Source organism: Crocuta crocuta, unplaced genomic scaffold (genome assembly GCF_008692635.1).
Source record: "Crocuta crocuta isolate KB4526 unplaced genomic scaffold, BGI_CrCroc_1.0 scaffold246, whole genome shotgun sequence".
NCBI lineage: Eukaryota > Metazoa > Chordata > Mammalia > Carnivora > Hyaenidae > Crocuta > Crocuta crocuta.
The window spans coordinates 5,330,042-5,330,258 of record NW_027531902.1 but is presented as its reverse complement, the minus strand read 5'-3'; positions in this window follow the sequence as shown (position 1 = coordinate 5,330,258).

The window sequence follows — 217 nt, the reverse complement described above, 5'->3', positions numbered from 1 at the left end:
AAAAAAAAAAAAAAAAAAAAAAAAAAAAAAAAAAAAAAAAAATCGAATATATAGATTTCTATAGAATTTCCTTTTTTCCTTCTCTCCCATCCTTCCTCTGCAAGGTATTGTTACTATTTCTTGTTACTGATTTTTGCTGCAATAAACCCTCTTGTTTCAGTCACAGCAAGAAACAAAAACCCAAACAAACAGAAAACCCCTCTGAAAAGAGTAGCAA